A 24,956-nucleotide genomic window follows, 5' to 3' on the forward strand; every position below is an offset into this window, starting at 1 on the left:
AGAGTAGCCTGAACAGCAATCACTACTACCTCCACTATTATTATCACAACTGGCACCAGCGCCACCATTACCACAAGCCCCGCATTCAGCCACCATGAAGCATCCAGTCCGTACCTGGCATACCTGAGGTTCTTACACACCCTATCTCATCGGATCCTTACTGCGCAAGAGTATGAGGTTGGTGCGTTTTTCAGATGAGAAAATGAGACAGAGAAACCAAGCAGTTGGTTTGCCCAAGGTTAAAGAATAAGTATGAAAGATGGGAAGGGAGGGATACAGGCATGCTTGCTCCAGAATCCAACTCTCCGAGTGCGTGCTATACAGCCTTGCTTCAGTACGCTCCCGTGGACCACTAGCAGAGCCGGCTGGAAAGAATGTCCAGGCACTGCAGCAATTATGACTTATCTTTTATCTTGGCTGTTGTAGGAGGAAGAATAAGTTGCCTGAGCTAAGTGTCTACCTTTGGGGAAGGTCATAGCTTGAGATCTTCTCAACACTCCAAATAACTAGCTGTATGACCCTCAACAAGTCACTTTGAATCTTAATTTTCCTATCTCCAAAATAAAAGGTTTGGACAAAATCAGTGGTTTTGGAACTGCAGAGCCTCAGTTCTGCATAACGATCTCAGGATAACACAGGCTGTCATTCTACCTTCCTCTGTGTTATGTACCAGGTTTCCATGTCAGAATTTTTTTTGGGGAGGACAGTGTTCTAGAACTTTAAAAAAAAAGGTTTTAAAGCCACTGGACTGGATGATCCCAGTCCAGTGGGATCATATTCTGAATATTTAGTCAGAATATTCTGGATCTGAGAACAATTCAAAGTCGCTTCTCATCATTCATAAGAACAGCCCAGCCCATCCTAAGGAAACACAGATGACTTCCTAAAGATATAAGAGGAAGACGGAGGAAGACTCTAGTCCTACCAAGAGGTGTTCTCCATCGAGGCGTAAAATAGGAAGCCCACAGCTTGAGTATAAGGGTCGACTCAAGTAACATTGGGCTGATATTCTCCTTAACATGTTACCAGCTTCTAACCAACTTACTAGATATCAAAAACATATCACCTAAGCAACAACCAAAACAAAAGGGTGTGTGTGTGTGTGTGTGTGTGTGTGTGTGTGTGTGTGTGTGTGTTTGAAGGCTAAGGGATAGCAAACCTCACCACCAGCTTCTTTTCAAATGCTTGCACGTTATTTTAACCTCTGATGGCCTTCATTTCTGAACACGATGCTGTGTATGGGTGGTAAAAAGAAGAGTTCAGTTCCCAGAGACTTTTTCACATGACTCCACATGAGTCATCTGATAAAGAAAGAAATTCTGGAAGAAACTTCTGCCCTCTGAAGCTATACCTCTCAGATCCTCAACACATTACCTATTTTTGCTAGATCAGCAAAGTCCTGAGGTCAATGGTTAGTTATGTTTACAATTTACCTCCCCCCCTCCTACATCAACAGAAAATTTCAGAAAGACACACAAGTAGCTCAGCAGTTACTGCTGCAGGGAGTAGATACAGGGTACAGGGGTGAGAGTTCTGGTTTACACATTACCCTCTTAATCACTGTCGGAAGATTTTTGTTGTTGTTAACCATTAGTACATAATACTTGTATAATAAACAAAGCAGGGGGGGCACAGAGGGAAGCAGGCAAGCTGAAGACTACCCACCCCTCCTCTGCTGGTGCTTCTCCAGTTGACACCCTAGACCATTTCCACTGGAGTCTCAAATCTTTGTTTTACCAGTTCTCTGAGGGACCTCAGGCAGTCACCTAACCACTCTGAACTTCAGACTGGTCATGAATGAAAAGGGAACGACAACTCCTAACTCAGGGGGTTTCTGTAAGGCTGAGAGAAAATGATGTATTTATATCAGTACCCAGCTCAGCACCAAACACACAGTGCAAGTACCCTATGGGTGACAGCCATTGTAATTGGGATTTTGTTGTCTCCCTATTTGTGAGACTTCTGAGGATCTCTGTTGCCCCCTACTTCTGCTGTGACTGCTGATTTGACACTGACGACCTCATAGGACAAACTGGGTGCCGGCAACCACAGCTCACTCACTATACCCTGTTTCCTAATTATTCACACTGTGTGGAAGCCCCCTGAGGACCTGGGTGGAGATATCAAACTGGTCATCTTATTCACAACAAAGCATCACTCGTGGCAACTAGTTACTGTCCTAGTGGCTGGTGTTTCATACAATTCAGGGCCAGTATTACCATGACTCTAAGAAGCTCAAGGCTTTGTGACTTAGAAGAGACATTCTATTTTGCAAACCTTTTGTTTTCTCTGCAAAGCAAAACTGTTTATCACATTCTTTGTCGCCTTTAAAAGGAGACAACACACTGATATTATTGAATCAACACACTGATTCAAACAACATCTTCTTTACTGAGGGCCTACCATATTCCTGGCCAGGAGATAAGCATGGGAAATGAAAGTCATGTCCCCTCATGCGAATGGGGCACAGAGAAGTAAAGCAACGACTGTGACGGAGTGAACCACGTATGTACCCTGGAACACACCACTCTGCAGCAGCAGGTCGAGACCTCGTGCACGCCAGCGTCAACTGGCATCAGGAGCCTGGCCCCTCCCCAGGCCTCTAGACCACAATCTCTAGAGTTAAGACCTGAGAATCCTCATTGATCAAGCATTCCCGGTGATTTCTACTCACTGGTCCATCTGGGCACTCCTGCCAGAGAGGAGTCTCTGAGGCTGAGACAGGGGGACCAAGAGCAGAGCAGAGCCACCAGGCCCGCCTGAGACTGAGGATTTTATGTAACATATTGTCGAAGACACAAAAAAGTTAACCCTTGTTACAAGTTCTCCAGAGAGAAGAGCATAAGCAAAGGTCCAGTGGCAGGCTGGAGGATTTGGGGAGAAAAGGTAACTGGAGAGGGAGGTCCCAGCTCAAACCACAAGGAGCTCATATGCAACTAAAGAGCTGGCCATTGCTGCTGAAATTCAATCCCGGCCCCTCTGTTGGCAGCTATATGACTTGTGCAATTGGTCCTGACACAGCATTAATGGGGTGATGCTTTATCTGACCCACGGAACTGTTCTATGACAAACAAGAATGTGTAAAGACTAATCCTTTTGCAACACTTATTTACTCATTTTTATCAGATTAAATAGTCTTTGCTGAGATCCACATATTTTAAAGGAGCAAGGCAGTGAGGAGGAGCGTGGGGAGGAGGGCAGAGTTGCCTCCAGTGGGCAAAAGGTTTAAGGTGTATTACGTTCAGACTGCAGACGGGTTGGAACGACACCACCTTGACCACCCACCATAAAGGTGTCCCTTGAAGACTCTTGGATATCAGAAGAAAAATGAGAAAGGTCTTCATTTTTCAGCCATTTTTCCCTCCTTAGGGAGTACCACAACCAGAACCTAAAGGTAGCAGTAATTCTTTCCTGTAAAATGAAGGTGCTCAAAACGCCACTGGCACAGCTTGTGCAAGGATCATGTCTTTGCTGCCTATCACCAAAGAGCAGAGGGCTAAGGTAGCATGTTACGTAGCGCCACAGAGCAAATTTATTTTGATGACCTGATATATTTATCACACTGAGACTTAGCTAACCCAGAGAAAATTTCATTGGAAATCTGGTTTTGTAGATTTCCTCATTCTTTTCCACCTGTACTATTAATATTACAGTTAGTGTTACATGAATCACTGATAAAGAAATAACACAAAAACACAAAATAATGGGGGAAAATACCAAAATAGATCAAGACCGAAGATTTCCCCCCCTTCTTACGCCCCTCCCCCACTCCGGTTCAAGCAGTTGTTTCTGTCTAGTTGTGTAGGACACAGCTCCCTGGCCCATGCTGATATTATGAGCCTTGGGCTCCCCTCCCCCCCCACTAAGGCTGTTGGTCACCAGTCATCGGTCAGCCACTCATGGCAGCTCTCGCTGGCTGCCAGCCGCTCATGATGGCTGCCGGCCGCTCATGATGGCCACCGGCTGATCCTGGCAGCACACAGCAGCCCAGCTCCTGGGAGAGCTGCTGTTCACAATCTTAGCTGTAGAAGGCGCAGCTCACTGGCCCATGTGGGAATCGAACCTGCGATCAGAGTTAGGAGCATGGTGCTCCAACCACCTGAGCCCCGGGGGCGCCTGAGACTGAGGATTTTATGTAACAAATTGTCGAAGACACAAAAAAGTTAACCCTTTATAAAGCAGGGCAGACATTTTAATACTCTACTACTGGAGAGAAATTATTACAAGTTTTCTGGAAAGCAATACAGCAGGAAGTATCAAAAACATACAAACAGTTGATGCCTTTGTCTCAACACATCTATTTCTAAGGATTAATCCCAAGTAATCAGAGATGCAGGCAATATTTATCTGCAAAAGATATTCATTACAGCATCATATATAATAAGAAAAATTAGAAGCAACCCTCTAGTACAATAGAGAAATGATTAAATAAACTATGGTATAATCAAGGGTTAGAATGTTATTAAATATTAAAATCATGTTTTCAAAGAATATTTTTAAATGTGAGAAAATAATCATGGCATAACTTTAGGGAATAAGCAGGATCTAAAAATGTGACATATATACATGTATGTGTGTGTGTGTGTGTGTGTGTGTGTGTGTGTGTAATTTAGAAAACCATAGCCCAAGTTAATAGTTCTTTCTAGATGGTAAGTTTATGAATTATGCTTATTTTCTTCCTTGTGGTTATTTTTCTATGAATTTTCTACTGTTGAGCAAGTTCTTTTATAAATACAAGAAATTATGAAAATACCAATAATAGTTACACGTGTGCTTCAACTGTAATACACTCTTCAATCAGACACAGAACTCTGCAATTTCATGTTTAGCTTACACCTCAATAGCAAACCCAAAAGGGTTTCAAATATTTTTCCTATCCAGAAAATTGCCTTAAATGGATGACTATTGAAGATTTGTGAAAGAATGTGCACATACATTCCAGCCCTTGAGATTTATTGGAAGGTATTAAGTATCCTTTAAACATATCACTTGTCACCAATAATGGCTATGAGTTAGTCACTCTTGAATAAGTATGATCTTTCAACAAATACAACACAGCAATGTGTCAATTTACAGACAAATGCATTCTTATGTTGGTTTTAAGCAGGTGAAAGAGGAATTAAAGTTTTACAATTTAGGCATATTTTGTAAAGCTGCTGAAACATACACTTTTGGATACTTAAGTTATGATTTTGTTGGTTGGAACAACTAGTGGTTTACTCTTATCCTAAAGCTGTTCCAGTCACTCAAGTCTTGAACTCTCTAGTCAGGACCGACTCGCTCCTTGTCCCTTGCCATCTCCAACTCATCCCGTGGGGGTCCCAACCTTGGGTCATGGTTGCAGGGCCAATGGCATGATCAACTTATCTCTAGCATACTTGTACATTCACTTACCAAATGCTCCACAGAATTAATTCTTGCCTACAGAAGTGTTACCAGCTGGTAAATGTTTATGTAATTTATGTCACACAAAAGGTAATAAACTTCTAAAATTCCAAAGAAGTAAAACAGGCAAGAATTCCAAGAGGCAGTACAGGCAGAAATTTTACAGATGGGGCAAACGCGTTAACAACAGATACATACATGGCTATCAAGTTAGAGTGCAACATACATGGCTCTCCCATTTAACCATCTGAGAGGAAAGCCATATCCTCTCCTAATATTTTTGTCCAGGCCCCTGCTGACAAGAGACTCCTGGGGTGGTTGACCAGAGGTTTGAGTCTTTAAGTCCTAAAGACTAGCATCACCATGACGGCTACGATGAGTGCAGAAAGCCTAGAGCTTAGGAATTTCTAGACCAGACAGTCTCAGACCATGGTGGGTATCAGAATTACTGGAAGGATTAGGTTAAAACACAGATTGCTCAGCTCCAACCCCAGAGTTTCCAACTCAGATCTGAGGTAGAACGTGATAATCCACATTTGTAACAATTTGTTCATCGAGGCTCCTCACTTTGGGAGCCACTGAGACTCCATCTTTTCCTATTTTTCCAGGATCCACCACAATGAGCTCATTCCATTTAGTATTTCCACCCCAATATCCAATCGCTTCCGAGGGGCTGGGAGGAGGGTGCAGCTTCATCTCTACTGGATTCCAAGGATTTTGCCCCTCTTGGTGGGCTTACCTTGGCTGCTTGACACTGCCCATGTTTATTGGGGTCATAGGAAGGGCAACCTACAAGGCCTACCTGTAATTATAACTTAACTGTTAGCACCACCTTTTGTTTATTTCAATGGGGGTGAGGGGAAGGAAGAGAGCACAGCAAAGACAAGTCAGTTCTTGCCTATTTGGAAAACGCTACTGTCTAGTGAGAGAACAATTACAAGTACCCTATAATAATACGAGCCTGTCAGGAATTCAGTTCTAGAGGACACAAGGCAAAGGGAAAATTCCGAGATATGATCACCTAAGGTAGCGGTTTATTCTAACTTGACTCTGGTGGGATACTGATTCCCACCACTACTCCCTTCACGGTTAGAAAAGTCAAACCTAACTTGAACTTCATAAAACAAAAATTCCAAGATACATTCTCAATTGCTTATATGTCACTGTTTATAAATTAGCTCCCGCCACCCCTGATGTGTATAAAAGTCAGCAGCCTACAAAAAACAGGTACTCAGACACAGAATCGCACGGAAATCACCAAGTACGGGAACAGACTTCCAAAGTCATTCCTCTCCCGGAACCCTGAAGTCAATTCCTTGGCTACTCCCACCGTGCCCTTCTGATGGGAAAGAAATACCCCTGGTCAAGCACAGGGACTTTGAAGTTGATTCCAAAATGGAATCAACACCGACCTGTGCTGAACTAGAAAAGAGGGCAAGTTCTGAGGCAGGGGAACTGCTCAGGGAATCAGCCTCTATTAACTAAACAGGGAGAAAAAGATGTGTTTAATTAACTCAGGAAGAGTTGTCAGCTTCCAGAGCGCAGCTTGTGCTTTAGTTTTGCTGGCACTGCATGCTCCGGGATGCTTGGACTAAAGCTGGCACGTGGAGGTAATGAGTATCCCCCAGCATTGCAGAGATGGACACTGCTGAGACCCCCGTGTGCTGAGCGCTCAGGAACAAAGGTCTAGCAGAGGGAGACGCCATGCAAATTACTAAACAACAACTATGCTGAGAGCGGACCTCACAGGGCCAATTTTCAAGGGCAGACAGGGTAAGTGGTGGAGAGAAGCGGGAATTGGTGGACAGTTACATAGGCTGTGAAACATTTCCTATGCACATAAAAATATCAACCTCTCTGCCCCAGAGTATTCACTATCTGTCAAGCACTGTCCTAACTAAGCAATTTCTGTACAATCCTTCAACATCCGTAGGAACGTTCCAGACTTCTCAGAGGTGGGAGTGGCAGTGATGCCAGAGGTACCGCAGGAGCCAATCCCAAGCCCAGTCCAGTTCTCACTGCAAGAATCTGTCTTCTTCTCACAGGCAAGATTCTCTGAGGGAAGGGATTCCTCCCTTAAGTGGAGTCAACATGACGCGTGACAGTGTAAAGTCTGAAGAGGAAACTCCATGAGTGACACCCATTCAGCGAAGCAGCAACCATGTCACCAGGAAAGCCATGAAGCAAAGGTCTTAAACTTGGCACTGGCCTGAACACGGAAAAAGGATGGAGTAGCTCATCTTGAACTGTTCCCTGTGATACAGGCCAAATCATGTCCCTCCAAAAAGATATACTGCAGTCCTAATCCCAGCACCTCAGAATGTGACCTTATTAGGAAATAAGACCTTTAGAGGTCATCAAGTTAAAATGAAGTTACTACTCCAAAGAGACTGTGTCCTTAGAAGAGGGGAAATTTGTACAAAGAGACGATCATGCACACAGGAAGGTGATGTGATGGCACAGAGGGAGAAGGTGGCCATGTGACTGGACGGACACCCCTACAAGCCAAGGGGTGCTAAGCATTCTGGGTAACCACCCGAAGGGAGAACAAGCACGGAAGGAGTTTTCCCTCAGAGTGAGCCTGGCCTCACTGACGCCTTGATTTCAGATTTCCAGTACCATAGGACAATAAATTTCTATGTTTTAAAGCACTCTAGTTTGTGGTACTTTATTATTGCAGTCCTGGGAAACTAACACCCCCGTTAAAGCCAGCCCAATGTGTTACAGGACTCTGAGTTTTTTTCCCATTTTAGAAAGATGATTCTGAATATTCCAGTTATTACATAACATTCCCAGTAGGGGACTGGGGACCCATAATCAAATGTTAGTATGTGTGCAGTGATATGTATGAATAGTTATGTTAAGTGTTCTAGTACACCCAGAAATACTCTCAAGTCCATTCAGGTCACGTTCAAGTAAGTTTTCCTACAAATCTACAAAAATGTTTTCAGTTTCCAGGGCTTTGTGAATTTTCAAACTGCAGATAAAGGATTACAGACCTGTACTAAGTTACAGAACACTTATTCCTCATGCCAGCCTGCCAACCACATTCAGACTGCTCTCAAAAACACAAAGAACCGCCTGTGAAATCCTAGAATTCCTCGGGGAAACCAAGTATCCTCTCAACTCTCAGAAAAATATTTGTCAAAATAATTTCTTTCAAGTTTTATCTTCAAGACTATTAAACATGCAAACAAACCACCAGATACTCGATCGTTCCGTTACGCTAAATTCTGTTACATTATTACAAGACTTTTCAAAATCAAATTTTAAAAGAGGCAAAAGCAATTCCACTTCACTGTATTATCACAGGGAGCAAAAACTGGAATCAACAGGGAGAGGGGACCGATGACAATAATGGTCCACCCCAATGCTAGCGAGAGGATGCATATGGTAGGGCCCACATTTGTTCCCAGTTACGCCAATAAATATATGGCAGGCACTCACATTTGGATTTCCTGGACCCATATATTATCAAGAAGAAAGGGCATTTATAGAAGAAATGACGCCTTCATCCACGTTAAAAATCTTGGTTGACCAGCTCTGGACATCAACCAACTGCAAACACCAGAGTCCCTCGTACATCTCAAAGCTGAATGCACCCTGGAGATTTTCCCTTGTGTTCAGATTTTTAATAATCTTCCCTGAAGTTACTGTGTTAGATGAGACTGGGTATTGAAGAACTTCTAAAGAGAGCCGAGGGTGGGTTCCATTTATTATAATAGTAGGCACTGTATCCAAGCAAACCGTGCCTCACCTCATAAGGGTGTGTGCGTGAGCATTAAGATTTATGCTACTAGACGACTTTGTTTTATGGATATATGTATGTTTCTCCTTGTCCCTTTGACCCTGAAGAAGAAAGTGTTAGACAATCATGGGGTGAGAGCACACAGGATTGACGAGAAGAATTTATGTAGAATAAAACGTACTTCTGCCATCAGAATGGTGGGGAGACGGGTGGCCGGTTGGCTCCGTGGTTAGAGCGCAGTGCTCATAACATCAAGGTCACCGGTTGAAGTCCCACATGGGCCAGTGAGCTGCACCCTCCACAACTAGACTGAAAACAACATCTTGGAGCTGATGGGTCCTGGAAACACACACTGTTCCCCCATTTTTTTTTTTTTTAAAGAACTGTGGCGGTCAGACTTCTATTACACTTAAACAGAACACAGAACCCTTGTCCCACTGTTGCCCTATGCTTAAGATTTCTGTTAGGCAGTAAGTGCCGAATCCAATTAAACCACTTGTCAATAACACCACATCCGTTTGGTTCCCCAAATACACCAATCCACTATCTCCAAACTTTTCGGCCCACTTACCCCGGGCACATACTCACTTATTGGTGATGCTTTATGTTTTCTCCTCTCACACCGATGGAAATCCTAGATCCTTCTAGGCTCCAGGCAGCCAGCACGTCCCCCTCCTGTTCCCAGAACAAACCATCCCATAATAACCAGCCTCTCCACACTCTGCATTCCTACAGTCATGAGTCTTTACTCCTTTGGCACTGACTCCTGGGCCTTTCTGCACTATTTGCCCTTTGTGGAGTGTAGAAATCTTAATTCTCTCAAACTAGGTGCAAGTCACTTAAAAGCCACTGTTGACACCTTAGGCTGGTCTGCACTTCCCACAGAACCTTGCACAGAATGAGTCCTCCATAACTGTTTCTTGGTTGCTTGATTTCCTACCCACCATGGTGACAGGTCACCTTCTTCCCGGGGCCACACATCCAGAACCACTGTCTTGCCCAATTTGCCAAAATGTGGAATTCTCAATTTATCTCATACCTGACCGTCAACTAGATACAGAATCTATTTTCCACATAAATTTCACTTTCTTAACCTTGCTTCACTTTCTTCGCTTTTCCACAATGTGGGAGACACAGGGTCATTTCCTGGACTGTCCTGAGTTTTAAGCTCAAATATACTCAAAGAAACAACAAAGCTGGGGCGGGGGTGGGGGGGTGTTCCCTCAGTGAACCTCATTTCAGCAATAATATGACCTGATACCAAACACTAACATCATAAGCCACTTTGATTAAGTAACGGCAAAACTTTTAACTGACCTGTGGAACTGACGTACTCTTGTGTGAGAAATTTAATATTCACATCAGAAAAACACAAGAAATATTAACATTTGTGAACTGACTTAGGGAGAAAATAACAAAATAGTTTAAGAAACCCTCATGAGACTGTCGATAATCACAAACTGGAAAGGGAGTTCACATTTAAAAAATAGATCAATAGCTCATTTTGCACCCTTATAAAATTTTTGTTCCAGTGGCACAAGTTCTCAGGGTCATTTTTCATGCTTTTGTAGTGTTACTGATTTTTCCCCCCAACCCTGAAAAGCTTCATTTCAAAATAAAGAGGCATAAGCCTCAATACAGATGTGAATTTTCACACACCGAACTCTTCAACAGCCCTTAATAAAAGCAGATGATTGAGAAAACATTCATTGTAATTATTCTCAATTTTTGGGTGCAGCTCACATGGATTGAGATACTGTTAAAAACTGATCACAGTGATACCAGACATATGCCACTTGTGGATGTAGCAGGTGTCACCACAAAGTGAGACAAGATCCCGCTCTCTTCACTGGGTCATTGAGGGGGTGGGGGCTGAGGGAAGATGTTTTCGGTTACTCCAGGCAAGGTGACATGCATGTGGGACATCCCCATTCTGTAGGAATGATATTCAGTAACTGTATGCACAAGCAGTCTGTGACTGCAGCAATTAACGTTAGGTAGTGTGCCTGCTGGCAGCGTGCCTTGAAAGTGAACAGAAACCCACCTCAGACACAGGCATCCTAAATGGAAGAAACGGTATGTATGGGGACAACTACGGATTCCAGCCAAATACCACTTATGACCCGCTAATTAGATTTACACTCCATATATCCTATAGTCTATACTTTTGAGGACCTCAGGCTTAAGTACCAGGCAAGCAAATGAAGGAACCTTATGGCCATCCCAACCTCGGGGATTAAGTGCCTCGTGGATAAATTTTGCTGCCCGCTCCAATCTGCTGTATAAGGAATACCAAATATTAACCCAATCACCGAATCCAGACACGTGGGAATCACCCACTCTGAGTTGGTTCTTGTGACCTCAAAGATCAAGTCCAGACTACTGTGGCATACCTGGTGTGTCTGGCGCTGGCCCCTACCTGACCCTCTAATGGCACGTTCCATGTACCTTACCTACCCTAGCCGAGGGGGACGACTTTCAGTTCTTCGACACAGCATGCTTTTTCCTCTGCTGGAAATGCCCTGCCCCGCCTTGCCTGCACATGACCTTCACTCAACCTTAACAACCAGCTCAACGGTTTCTGAGAAAACTTCCTAACCCCCAAATCCCACTCCTGTTGGCAAAAGCCTATCAGTACAGCAATTGTTAGTTTATATGTCCATTTCTGCAACTGATTTGGAAGCTTCCTGCAAACACAGCCATGTCTTGGTCACTTGTATCTATGACATTCCAGCCGCACAGTAGGTCTGCAACAAATCATTGCTTTATAGGGTCTCCTGATGGCCCAAGGGCAGGTGAGCCTGAAGGTGAGGTAGGTGGGCTAACCCTGGAGCTCTGTGGTAGACAGATACTGGAAAACACCACTGTACGTTATCCTGCAACACATATGCTGAGCAATGGCCATCTCCATCTTTTAAAGTGTAGTACTGCTAAAATAGGAGTCAATTGAACAGAAATAAAACAGCCTCACTTGCGAGTTCTTGGTTAATTTTTCTCTCATCGTGACTGAAACAAAGGAAGCCAAGAGCAATGGGGCAGAAGCTAAAAGTGAAGGATAATCTGCTCTGAGGGTGTCTGAACAAGAGGCAATTATAAAGGATTAAGGCTAAGTCAAACCACAGTGGACATGTAACTGCAGCATGTTGAATGCTCAAAGCCAGAGGGACAACAAGGTAGGAAAAAAACCTCACTGGTAAAATGTTTGCTATGTCGATGAACAGCTTGTAGCGAGCTTCACAGAGCTGTTTCCCTGTGGCCAGACCTCTCTGTGTAACAGAAGCCAGGGGCTCAACTCCAACCTTTGAAAAAGCATGTCAGAAAGTCTGGTCATCAGACATTCATCTCAAAGTAGTGGTGAAAGTGAGAGCCACCCAGCCGATTCCCTTCTAGATTCCATTCTACAAACGCATAAAGGTGGGGCCAGGTGACCTGTAGACAACTCAGCACGAAGTGCTGACAACTCAGAAGACACCTCAGCTTCCAAATGAGCCAAGTCAGGGTCATGAAGACACACGGAGGTTCCCTTCACAGACCTCAGAAGGCTCAGGAGTCTGGTTTTCTCTCCCACTGCTTCATTCAACAAACATTCACTGAGCACCTACTATGTCTCAGGCACTGGCCCTGTCACCTGAGATACACGAGGGAAGAAAACATTTCAAACTCCCTACCCTGGTGAAGTTGACACTCCATGGAGGGGAGAGAGGTGGTAAACACGACCAAACAAATTAGTATAGAGTTAGAAAATGACAAATACTAAACAGAAAAGAAATACCGCAGGCAATGAGGACTGATATTGGGAGGCGGAGGGAGGTGTTGAATGCACTTTTAATAGGATGGATGGTCCAGGGACCTTTCCGAAACAGAGATTTTGAACAAAAGGAAGGAAATGGGGAATCATTAATTGGGGAGAAGACCCTCACAACAATATAACAGTTACACATTTGACAAAGACACAGGAGTTTTTTTCCTTCTTTTATGGCTGCCTAGGTCTCCTCGATGCAGAGTAAGATAACAATGTAATTGAGGGCATGCACTCTACAGTAAGACACAGCCCGGTGGGTTTTCTAGTTCTGCCACCTGCAACTGGAAATTATCAGATGTCACGATCTCTCTCAGCTGATCTCATCCAGTGGTGGCAAGGCCTCCATACCCTTTACTTTAGCACCTGGTAAGCTGCTACTGCCCTTAGTGGTGACGTTAGACCACAGTTCATCCCCAGAGCTTCCCTTGCTCCCAAATGCAGCACAGGGACTCATGGCCACGGCGATCTGAGAAACTCAGAACACGTTACCTCATTCTCAGCAATGCTGGGTTTAATAAATTCAAGAAGTGTGTGTGGATGTCTCATAAATGCCCTGCTTTGCATGTGTTCACATTCACTCTTCCTCCTCAATATTTATCTCATGGTTTCAAAACTAACAATTTATAAGCGTTGGTTCCTTAGGTAGCTCTAATAAATCTTGACTCGGAAAAAAAAGCAAAATGAGAGCTCCAAGACTGGAGGTCACATAACCTAACACAATTCCGTTTGGCAAATGATGAAGCTTAATCACGCCACTGGTACAGCCACAAAGTTCAGCGCTTTCCCTCTCTATCTAGGCTGCCACGCCTCTGACACGGCAGAATAACTCATTCATTCTCAGGCTACTCCATAGACGCAGATTTTCTCCAGGAAATATCTTTCCTTTTGCTCTAAGATCAATGACCATGTACCCTTCTAGGCACAACAATTTATAGCTTTCTATGGGAAGGATGTTACAGAGAATTTTTTTAAAGACAGTTTTCTAACCTATAGCCTTATTTTAGCCACAACTTCCATTCCGGAAAATATTAGGAGCTACCATGCAGAAGGAAAACAGCATGCCCATCCATGCACCTGTCATCCCTTCTCCTGATTTCACTACTTGCAGCCCCTCACACTAGCTTCAGTGACTGTCTCTGTTCACTTGCTTATTAGCGGTCTCCTCACCAGGCTGCAGGTGGGGAGGTAGGTGGCCGCAGATGGCTGTGCAGCCCGCTGGACCGGGCACTGAGGGCCACTTGGCCTCTCCTGTTTACACTGGCCTCCCCAGCACCTAGATTCCAAGGGGCCCGAGGCTCAGTGCAGACCTGTTGAATAAATGAGTTTCCCCTCAAGGTTGGGAGGTCACCTCAACTCTAACTGGTACACTCTTGATTTGGGAGCTCCCAAATTGCTTTGGATTAATATTTTGTTCTCTGCTGACACTTCTCCCTTCCCCTAAAAGAGAGGAAAAAAAAGAAAGAAAGGCAAAGCCAAATATAGATGTGCAAAGCACAGCGAAAGGGCAATTTAATAATGACGCAGGTAACATCTAGGAGTAGGCAACGGCAGGAGGCTGTGGAAGCCTCCAGCTCAGAGCAGATGAAGAGGCTGGGGTGCTTCCCACCCAGGGAGGGGCCGGGGCGGCGCCGCCCACAACTGCACTGCTGAATCTCACTGCTGAGTTTTTGGGTCTTGTCCTTAAATTGGTGATTGCTAAACTAAGACGCTGGCTTTGTCCTCAGAGCTTTCCATCCTGTATCATGCTCCAAATGGCGATGTCCCTGCAGAATCATGAGCTCTTGGGATGTGCTCTTCCTGGCAGGGGATGGGCCCTCATTCTGTCTTCTCCTTCTCTCTCTCCCTCTCCCTTTGACATACACGCCTGTCAGCTTATGTCATCTTTGTAGCCATTAAATTCTTTATTTTCTTCATAAAGAATTCCACTGGCACACACACAAGGAAACCCAGTCGACCTTTGGTGCGTGACCTCCCAGTAAAGAACAAAGAACTGAAGAGAAAACGACTTTTTCAAAACCAGCTGACAAAATTAGGGGGCATATTGCTCCAGTCTGATTAATCTCACAAATCACCTCTTAATTGTCTTTAAGAATTGTCCTAATTGCCATCCTCACCCAGCCCAATGCTCAAGGGCTGTTAAGTGTATATTTACAAAGAATATTAATCAATTAAGTGAAAGCAAGAATAAGAGAAGGAAAAAAAAGTAACTTAACAGAATGTTAGCTCAACAAAAACTGCCAAGTGTAAGGGAAAAAGAGGGACCCCTCAGTTTCTAGCACAAAGATATTAATAAATATTTGGCAACTGATAGACTAATAGGACAAGGAGAAGACAAGTTATTTTAAAGTAATTCACAAGGTATTACAAGTGTCTTAAACAGCCTTGTCAAGGAGTTGAAATAGTCAAACAGACATAATAGCAGACAGGCACGTGTCCAAAGAGAACAAACCTCTTTCAGATAGATCACTCATTGATGAACCTCGATACAATTATGCCCCTAAAAACCTCAACACAACAGGGCAGGGAAAAAAACAGGAATATATTAAAATGCTTTAAAGCCTGCCACACCATTTCCTTTAATAAAACTAGAGACTTCCTTGAGTCTCAAGGTTGTCTACTCTGCGTGGCATATCGTGGGGAAAACCAACTCGTCAACCCTGTTAATGTTGCTGCAGGTTCAAACCCCTGCACCGGCAAATGCTCCTGGAGATCATGGCCCCAGAACTGCACACGGCCTCTGCTCAAGAACCGATGACCAAACGCCCTCTGTAATGTGCTGGGGTTTCCAGTCACTCACCTGAGTCAGAGCTGGCTTATGATTGCATGTGACCCTCTCTGCTGCAGCTGGCCACATGAGTAATAGTGACGTAAACACAATGGCCTACCTCATTTCAAGTGGTGCTTTTTTGTGTATTTTTGTGAAACTCCATTTACCCCACTTGAATCTATCGTCTCTGTGTTTCCATGTAGTCGGAAGTGACACTGGTAAGTACCTCTGAGAGGTGATGGTATGTCACGTCTAATGTGCTGTTCCAAAAATTTCCACAGAGTCTTCCATTCTCTAAGAGAAGAAAATCAATCCTTTGTTTTCAGGAATGAAGTCAATCAGGAGCTGGTACTTTAATCCTTCTTCCAGTAACTACTTCTAGGATGAATAAATAGCTCACATATGTCTCAGCTGAGCGAGTACAGCTCATGGTTCAAGATCTCGTGATTATTTTGGCTGATCTAGTTTTTGGTGACAACAGCAAGGCAGAAGGGATTTTCTATGAGATCTAAACATCAGGGCTTAGGAGGACTCAAAAACAAAACACCCTTTGATTGCAGGAGAGCAGCAGGTGGTCTCACCCACGCCTGACCCAGGAGTCCTGGCCGGTGGGCAGGATTGCATGGGGAAGCTGCCTACCTGGGTACCAAGAAAACTAGGGCAAGCGCGGAGGAAGCACAAATATTTACTGTCGGTGAAGGTGTCCCAGGTGACCCTCTGTGGAATTCTGAGCCACTGAGAGCATAGTTGAGAGAGATTCTGAAAACACCTGAGAGCACGTGCTTCTGCCATCACCCTGGGGTGAATGACCTCACAAACCCCTGGGATCCAAGCTGAGAGATTAGCGGGCTGGCTTCCAGCCGACTTGTAAAATGGGGAGTCCTCTACAGTGCTGGCACAATAAATCATCATTAACTCAAACTGCAAAGAAGGGAAACCACGAAAGGAAAGATTTCTGCCCGGTGGACGAAATGGTATGTAAATGACTTCACCTGAAAGTTGATTTGGAAAAGCCCTACGAAGTACAGACTGATGGAATAAATACTGCCTGGAATTAAATATTAAAAAAAAAAAAAAATCAAAACAACGCTTCCGCCCCAACATGACCATCATTAACCACAAAAGCCTGTTTATTAACTGTTTCTAAGATGTTGTCAAAAAGTACAGAGGATTCTCCTCCATCACGACACCCACCAAACAAACCACTTTAAAATAAAAATGTTATACTCCCCAACTAGCAAATTCCTATCATTCTGTTCCTGCCTTCATTGTATATCTTTTACTTATACTCTAGAGCAGGGGTGTCCAACCTTTTTTCAACGTTTTTCACCAAGGGCCATATGTGGTAAAATACACAAACAGCCGGGCCACTCACTCGAGGTGAAGTACGTATTGCCTCACCTGGTTTATTTGAGTAAACTAAATATATTTTTGGAATTTGCTGCGGGCCAATTAACAATGGATTGCGGGCCGCCGTTTGGACACCCCTGCTCTAGAGTGACAACAAACATGTCCTAAATGTGTTGTTTTAAATCAACATTGAGTGGTAATACGACTCCAAAAAAACCTTTTTAATTAAAAAAATATGTATCTGTGAGAATCATTCCCATTCCTTTTTTCCTAATGAAATAGAAAAATTTTTTCCTCTCGATTCTACTTGAATTTTACTCAAATTCCCATGGGAATTAAAACTCACCCTATCCTCCTCACAGACATTTTAAAAAGGTAATATCAGTACATCAGTTCTTTAATTTGCCTCTTAGCTTACAGTGTAGTTACTTGGTTTCTATTCTCTTTTTGATTGGCACAATCTAAATCAAACACGTGTAAATAATGTACTTCTCAATGTGCAATAAAGTAGCTTGCTAAAGATTTACTGAGACTTGACAACAGCTTTTGCTACTTTACATCATTGTTACATTTTTATTGCCTGAGATTCCATCAATGTTATACCACATTTAACATTAGGAGTACTTTTTTGAAAGTAATCTAGCTCATTAACATAAAGGTGTGGCCTGCATTCCAGTGTATTTCAGGCTTTGGCAACATACAGACATACTAACTAGCAAACTAACAGTTTATGAATCACCATCAAATGAGACAGTAAAGAAAAAGAAAAACCACGTGTTAATCATAAAATACATTCATACATATGAGTAGTAAGGTGGGAAAATGACAGCGAAACCCAAAGGAAAAATCCAGTTGAGTATGTTCTGGGTGCTCATGTCGAGTCTCTTAAACTAACAATAGTAACAACAACAATAACAAATGCACTTAGAATAAGACATGTAAGCCAAATACAAAGGGGAAGAAAGATTTCTATCACTACCAACCAAAAATTCAGATATAAACCCTAAATCACTGTCCAAGCAAACAACTTCAAAACCTCAAATGTTATTTCATTTAAGGCCAAGTACAACTGGGTCTCCCTCTTCTCCAGTGAGATTTCTAAGTTCAAAATAGAGAAAAGAGAGACCCAAAAGAAAACAAGAAGAAATACACAACTGTTTCCTCCCAAACCAGTGATTTCTAAATCAGAGAACAACATTCGGTGGTCTACATCTTCCATTGTTTCAAAATGGACAAGTATCCATTACACCTTTGTTTTCGGAGTTTCTAAATAGTCAAGACAGAGATAAGAAGCAAAGAGTAAAGAATCAGGAGAGTTCAGATGACAACTCTTTTCAAGTCTCAATTGTTTGCTACCATCCCGTCTATACATAAGGGGGATAACACTGGTTGACTACGGCTCACCCTGAACACCAGAAAGAAGTAATTTATAAAGGAAAATCTTGGTATGAGCTACAATAATGCCACTGACATAAACACAGTCCTATGCCAAAATCCAACTCCGTGCCAACAGGAGATGTTATGCATTCATAGAATAAACACACAATGGCATCCTTGTCTTACCCATAATTATCCTCAAGGCTCACGGAAAACAAGCCACCTCTCCTGCCAGAGAACATCTGGCTGGGCTAGCATTACAGTGACCCAGCTGGAAACCTACCTTGCCGACCTTCAGGATGCCTGGCCGTGTCTTCTCCTTTCCCTGTGTTGAACCTCTGCTGGTACTCAGAGGCCACCAGTCAATTGGAACACAACTGACGAGGAATGCCCCGAGCTGGCTTACTTATACTGATGATTCACTTCAATGACAGCTAAAAAGAAATGCTCGTTGGTGGAAAAGCAATGAGTCAAGCTCCACCCCTACCGTAAGGAAGAAGTAACTCCACCCAGCTCAGCATTTAGCTGAGATAGCACACCTGCCATAACGTTGTTCCCCGCAGCACTGCATCTCTAAATGACAGCTCTCAACAGGTAAAAAGATGAGAAACACATTCCTAACAGGACAGGCAATAGCCAGAGTGCACAGGGTTTTGTAAGTAACTGTACGTCAGGGCTGGGCTATGTGCTCATTTCAGGCTATGTCCGAATTTTCTGGGCAGACAGGCGCTCGAGGTCTGTCCTTTACAAGGAACTCAGCTTCTCTCCAGTCCCTGCCTTCGAGGCCCCCACCCGGTCCCCACCCAGTCTGCTGGCCCTCTAAGGGTTTACAGTCTTGAAAGGGGGTAGGGGGGCGGGTTTGGAACAAAGATGACTATGGCACAAACTACAACACCAAACAGAACTGACAAACAGGATTTGATGTCACATGATAGATGACAGCACTACCCTATAAATCCACACCTCTGGTGTGCAAGCCATTTTCTAACGACCCAGCTGGGTGCCCTTAGGCAGAGATCAAGGGCACAGAGTCCTGTTGGAGGGGTACGGTGCACCCACCTGATCACTATTTACTGCACTCCTGAGGCTCTTTCTCTGGCTTGTGACTGGCTCTAAGCTACGCCTCCTCTTTTCTCTCGCTGGAAGCAAGTCTACAAGCCCACTGGGTGTGGCTGAAACAGGAAGTGTTCCCACTTGTGCAAAAAGCTAACTTTCTATATTAACTCAAATTTGGTGGCATGCTCACTCATTAAGTATTCCTGGCATGTCAGCTAAGAAACTCTAAACTAGACTTTTAAGTTCCCACAGGTGCTCAAAGGCTGGGATTCCCACAGGTTCTGGGACAACAAACCAGATCACCAGGGGAGCCAGAGACCTCTCGTGGCCAGGAGGATGGCTGAGATCTTGGTGGAGAAAGTCAGTCCTGGGTTACTACTGGAAGCCCTGTGTACCTTCACGGTCAGAAAGGTTGACAGTTCCAAACATTTTCAGTAGAGTTCTTGAAAGAAGAAAACTACTCCAAGTTTTTAGCAGTCAGCAGGTGAGGACCCACAAGTACTCAACAATCTAAATTTAAGAGCAGAAACTCCACCTTCTTGACAATATCTAAAACGATAAACTATTTCACATTTACACATTGGCTGGAGGGTTAAAAAAAAAGAACCATAATACACTATAAGAAAATATACCTACACAGACAGAATAAATTATTTAATAACTTGCCTGTTCTCTTCAAGATAAAATGCACTTAGACTTCACATCAAATATTACCCAGTTGTTATGGGCTGACTTGTGTCCCCCAAAATTCGTATGTTACAGCCCTAATCCCCAGTACCTCAGAAAGTGACTTTATTTGGAGAACGTGACTTTATTTGAAAGAGGTAACTGAGTTAAAATCAAGTCATTAATGTGGGCCTTATTCCAGTAAGACTGGTGTCCTTATTAGAAGAGAACATTTGGACACAGGCAGGTACAGTGGAAGACAATGTGAAGAGACAGGGAAAAAAGGCCTTCTGCAAACCAAGGAGAGAGACCTCAGAAGAAACCAACCCTGCTGACACTTTGATTTCAGAATTCCAGCCTCCAGAACTGTGAGAAAATAAATTCCTGTTGTTTACGCTACCCAATCTGTGGTACATTGTTATGGTAGCCCTAGTAAACTAAAACACTAATTAAATCGTCATGTCATGCCAAGTAGTAATATAAAAATGAAGACAGAATTCAGATTTCTGATTAATAACCTTTCTCCCACAGCCAAGCATCTCATTTTAGTATATTTATTCTCTCCTTGTCCACTGAGTCTTTGCCTTGAAAAATGCACAGAAAAAACTCATTTTGGAGGTGGAGGCAGAGCCCACACTTGACCTTTCCTACTCCAATTCTGCTATCTCCATTTACAATCAAACTTACTGACCAAGTGAGTTTCATGTCACCTGTATCTTTCTCCCCAACTCATGGAAATCAGCTTCTGCCCAACCTCCACTAAAACACAAATAAACCTAATTAACAACGATCTTAATACCAAATTAAGAAATGTTAACAATGACAGGAATATCAGAAGTCTTAGGTCAAGTCCCTCCATCTAGAGGCAATTAGGACCCAACCAGAACGGCACCACAATCTAAGAACAGATGCTAAACTGGATTCAACACAAACATCCAGGCCCAATCCAGTGTTACTATCCCTGCTCCCACTATGACCGGAGGGTATCCTGACACTGCTCAAATCTAATATCCCAAAAAGAAAACCACCATTCCACAAAGCAGCTGTAGTGAACAGAGATGAATGGATAACGAAGGGACGATGGCCAGGGTCTGCGAGTAGGTCTGAAACAGGCTAGGCACCTTGGATATTTGAGGCCAGACAATTCTTCGTCGGGGGAGACTGTCCTGTGCATTGTAGGATGTTTGGCAGCAGCCCTGGCCTCTACCCGTATTTCCCCAACTGAGGACTGCTGTGGTGTGTTCTATGGTTTTGCTTTTCCAAAGGAGAAGACAAGGTCATAGGCTGAGAGTGGGACAGGGAGTAGAGATTGAGTCAAGAATCTCAAAGTCTGGAACAAGCAGAGAGCAAAAGGAAGCAGAGCTGGGCAAAGGCAAGGATGTTGAGTGGCAAGGAAATCTGATGGAAGCCAGGACCATAAACATAAGAGTAGTTGCAGCATGTACAAAATTGCAGGTTCCCCCCACACACAACTTGGGAGGGGGGTCCAGGAAGAAGATATGGAGGCTGGCTGCATGAATGCAGCCAAAGCTCCTAAAGGAATATGCACAGGGGTGCCCCAGACGTGCTGTAGTTTCCAAGATCACTGAGCATGGCTAGCAGTGGTACAGAGTAACCCAGAGTTAACTGAAACTGAAAACAAGGAAACCTGCCGAGAATCTGTTGTAATAGAATAAAGATGAAGAAGGCCTAAAAAGGGGGGTATCACTGAGAATAATCCACAGACAATCTAGAGGACTAAATAAAACCGCAGCCTTAACTTAATAACTCTTGTCCAAGGAACCTTTCCTAAGGAATTAATCAGGGATAGAGTCGAGTGACACTGACCAAGACATTCATTACAAAAACAAAACTGAAAAACTGGAAGCAACCTTCATGACCAACCATAGAGAAAATAAATTATAGGTATCTATAGATTCATGTCCTCAAGCAATATTTTAACACATGGGTGGGGCCAGCCTGGTGGCTCAGGCGGTTGGAGTTCCATGCTCCTAACTCCAAAGTTTGCCGGTTCGATTCCCACATGGGCCAGTGGGCTCTCAACCACAAGGTTGCCAGTTCAATTCCTCAAGTCCTGCAAGGGATGATGGGCTGCGCCCCCTGCAACTAAGATTGAACACGGCACCTTGAGCTGAGCTGCCACTGAGCTCCCGGATGGCTCAGTTGGTGGGAGCGCATCCTCTCAATGACAACGTTGCTGGTTCAACTCCCACATGGGACGGTGGGCTGTGCCCCCTACAACTAACAATGACGACTAGACCTGGAGCTGAGCTGCGCCCTCCACAACTAAGACTGAAAGGACAACAACTTGACTTGGAAAAAAGGCCTGGAAGTACACACTGTTCCCCAATAAAGTCCTGTTCCCCTTCCCCAGTAAAATCTTAAAATAAAAAAAAAAAAATCATGGGAAAACATTCGCAGGATAATGTCAAGAATTGTAAGCCATAAAACTATCTACTCGTATAACAGCCCAACTGCAAACTTTTACACCTGTACGTGTATACATTTTTATAGCTTGTGAGTCTTGATCTCCATGGTGGCAATAGTAGACACACACAATGAGATTTCCAAGGTAAAAACAAACAAACAAATAAGATCATAAGGAAATGGGATTCGAGTCTTGGAGAAGAAGGCACAACAGAAAGGGTGTCGGAAAGGAAAACAGGAGCAGGAGCTGAGCTAGTCAGGGATCAAGGGCTACATAAAGGTTGAAGAGTAGTGTGCTGAGCAAATCCAGGTCTGGATTTGATGAACAGGAAGTTGCTGGTGTCCTGAGACAGATACTTCCGTGTCACAGCTAGGCAGCACGCAGTTGGAAAAGGGGGCAGAAAGGATAGTAGCCTTTCCTGGAATTCCCCAGCCCTTACTAACAAAGGAAGGCCACAGGGGGCAAACCTAGGACGACCAGGGTGGTTCTCCCAGAAGTCAGCCAATAGGAAAGGCAGCTTCCCTGTTCACTTACATCCCTGAGGGATTGTTTTTTCTCCCGAAATTTAAATTTCTAAATCATGTTAAAAATTCATGGAGATTCTTCCATTGTTTATTATGTACAATTAAATGCACATTTTTTTATGGCTCCCAGCACTTCTGACATATTACCAAAAGAATTTGCTCATTATTGTTTATTTACCACACTTAAAAATTGGGATGGCTTATAACGTGGGATGTTACGAAATACCACAAGGGGTCATATTGGATCGGTATGTTCCAACTGGAAACAGAGGATGTGTATAAAAGGAAATTTAATTTTAAGTAAAAGGTAATTAAATTTGCAGGAGTAAGCAAAGTGTGAAGGCTGACTTCATTCAAAACAAGATCTTCCTAAGAACACAACATTTGAACTTTGGAGTATTCGAAACCCAAAGACTTTACCGTGTTTCTATTTTGTTTACTTTTCATTTTAATTTTCAGAGATTTGTCAATTACTGCGATCATCTTGAGATTTTTTTCTCCCTTAAAAGCCGTCATGAATTTATCCATACTCCGCAAGCTTCAAAAGTCGTGTTTCCAGAAATGTTACAAGTTATCGTAAAATGTGCGCCATAAATTATTGGTTAGAAAGCATCATTCTGAACAACATTATAGCATTATTCCAAATACATTAACTATCTCCAGGTACATACAGCCAAAGGACTATTTGGATTACAGGAGGATCACTGCTTTATCCTTTATCTTTTCCAACATCTAATTCTTTTAGAATCAGGAAAAAAGAAAACATGATTTGAAAATTGCGAGGCATGTATTATCACTTATTTAAAAAGAATGAGTAACAAATGAAGAATCCAAATTCTGGGGGGGCGGGTAAAAAACCCAAGTTTCTATTTTGTTCAAAACCAGCTACAGTAGAAGAGAAACTAGGACACTTGCAGGAGGAGGAATAAATTGAACAAAACAAGGATAACATGCCACAGACAAAAATCTTTACATAACACAGGCAAGGTTTGGTGATAATAGCACCAAGTCTTGAATTTCCTTACAAGGCCTTAAATCAAATCCTCCTAACGTGAATCAGCCTTCTCTTCCAACTCCTTACAAAAAAACGAAAAACAAAAAACCCGCACAATGTGTGGTTACATGCCTCACAGGTTTACACAATCAAGTCACTAGCGACTTTATTACAACATCTGAAAATCATCTCATCAAGAAGGGGAAAGGTCTCTTGAATCTTTAAACACCACTCAGTCGGTACCTAAGGTGCTAGCCGAGACCCAACAATTTGCATCCTCAAGTATGTACAACCTGACAGCTTACAGACAGTTCCCTGATTTAAGAAAAGGTTGTGTTCCTAACACTCATTATTGTAGGACAGTTAGGATCCTGAACAAATTTTCAGATGGAAGAAACACCTTAAGCTTTGCGACCCTGCCCAGTCCCTTTGGTTATAAGGACTTCTAAAGACCTACCCACGCCTGACCGCTCCCTTCAGCTCCATTCTCATTTTCCACCATCTCCATGACGTGTCCACTTGGAAATCTAAGAGACCTAACACCAGCTTCTGATGCTGCCTCCGCACCTGTTCCTCAGCTAACCCTTTGCATCTCGGTGGCCACCACCCAGCCAGCTGTTCAAACTGAGATTTTCTCGATTTGGTTCTTTTCTGTATCCCTCACACATCCAGTCCCTCAGTAGGCTCTAAGAGCTCAATTACAAATATACACACACTGGGGGTGTCAAGAAAGTGCATACACATGACTTGTATTCATGTTCTGTTATCAGTATACATTGAGTATTACAATTTTAATAGTTTTTGTCTTTCTTAAAATGTGTATACATTTTTGGGGGACCCTCTGTGTACATGTGTGTAT

At 43.3% G+C, this 24,956-nt stretch overlaps 1 protein-coding gene across 9 annotated transcripts in view; it reads right to left on the reverse strand.

The window, feature by feature from the left end:
• Nucleotides 1–24,956, reverse strand: part of NEDD4L (NEDD4 like E3 ubiquitin protein ligase) — a 315,839-nt gene that overhangs the window by 144,693 nt on the left and 146,190 nt on the right. Inside the window, exon 1 of one of the 9 annotated variants that reach the window (XM_081079109.1) lies at nucleotides 18,713–18,863. The exons of 6 other annotated variants lie outside the window; for them this stretch is intronic. The gene's annotated coding sequence lies outside the window, so the exon portion shown is untranslated. Of the gene's footprint in view, nucleotides 1–9,721; nucleotides 9,816–18,712; nucleotides 18,864–24,956 lie in introns of those variants that run through there. 2 more of the 9 variants (XM_081079100.1, XM_081079108.1) reach the window with 2 other exon arrangements.

This window comes from Rhinolophus hipposideros (assembly GCF_964194185.1).
Source record: "Rhinolophus hipposideros genome assembly, chromosome: 17".
Lineage (NCBI taxonomy): Eukaryota > Metazoa > Chordata > Mammalia > Chiroptera > Rhinolophidae > Rhinolophus > Rhinolophus hipposideros.